The sequence below is a fragment of the Schistocerca piceifrons genome, chromosome 3 (genome assembly GCF_021461385.2).
Source record: "Schistocerca piceifrons isolate TAMUIC-IGC-003096 chromosome 3, iqSchPice1.1, whole genome shotgun sequence".
NCBI classification, from domain to species: Eukaryota; Metazoa; Arthropoda; class Insecta; order Orthoptera; family Acrididae; genus Schistocerca; species Schistocerca piceifrons.
This window is the reverse complement of record NC_060140.1, coordinates 309,278,510-309,279,701: the sequence shown is the minus strand read 5'-3', so window position 1 is coordinate 309,279,701 and position 1,192 is coordinate 309,278,510. Positions and strand designations below refer to the sequence as shown.

The 1,192-nt window shown below is 37.2% G+C and overlaps 1 non-coding gene across 1 annotated transcript; it reads right to left on the bottom strand.

Annotated features, from left to right (window-relative positions):
* Window positions 1-915: 915 nt before the first annotated feature.
* Trnai-uau lies at window positions 916-987 on the bottom strand. Its single transcript has one exon. It is a non-coding gene; the product is annotated as a tRNA-Ile (tRNA).
* Between the last annotated feature and the right edge of the window lie 205 nt (window positions 988-1,192).

Here is a 1,192-nt window from a genome sequence, read left to right as displayed (position 1 = left end):
CTGTGACCCTGGAAAACTTTGATTTAACGTTTTCTTATAACAATTTGTCATTTGACTTGACTGCTATAATCTTCTGTTGTAATAGTGTAGGCTAATATTAAATTAACTGTTATTTCTTAATGTGAGTTAAGATAAAATACAGTTCACAATACACTACATAAAGTGTACTTCACATTAATATATACACTTGAGTATAACATTGTGATTTGATGATGTGTCTGTTTATAATGAGCAGCTGTTAACAATAAAGGATTCTGATAAACTTTGTGCAGCTGGCAGTGGTAAGAACTGTATAATACTGCCTTAATTAGTCAGAATATTAGGGTTGGGGGATAAGAAGTTATACATTGGGAGACAACATAAAAACAATGGCCCATGACAAATAATAACAATGTATCATCACCGTAGTAACACAGTGCATTTGTCTTGAATAAATTTTGGAAATTGTTTAAACTTTATGTATGAAAATATAAAAGTGAATTAACACACAATCCACAGATGGCTCTTGCCAGATTATTTCCTGGACTGTCTGCAGCAAGGAAGATCTTTCAGATCCCTCTCTGTCAAAAAATATGTATGTATGTATATGTATATATACTGTTGTCTTTAAGATTTTCATTGATATTTTACAATTTATAGCATTGTCCAAATTTGTTTTCATAATATTATAATCAGTACACTGCTTTTAAACTGTTGAACCTGACATCCACTGCCCCTGTAATTCAAAATTGCAAACCACGTCATTAGAGTTTAACCGTAAACAGAATATTGAATATTTCCACGTAAAAAATTGACTGTATAGTTGAGTTTGTGTGGAAAAGAAAATACTGTGAAACTATATGGTTCCAAAGACCTTTTTAAGTCTCGTACATCTGTGATGTATATATGCAGACTTAAGTGCCAAATGAAAATTTGTACCAGGGCCGGGATTCGAACCCAGGCCATCTGCTCATAAGGCAGATGTGCTAACCACTATGCCACCATGGTGCTGTGGCCCTGTACAACTGCACGAACTGCCCTAGCATATGTCCCTCCTCAGTCCAAAGCCCCAGTCCCTTCTCAGCCGCCGGCCGCTGTGGCCCAGCGGTTCTAGGCGCTTCAGTCTGTAACCGTGCTGCTGCTGCGGTCGCAGGTTTGAATCCTGCCTCAAGCATGGATGTGTGTGATGTCCTTAGGTTAGTTAGGTTTATGT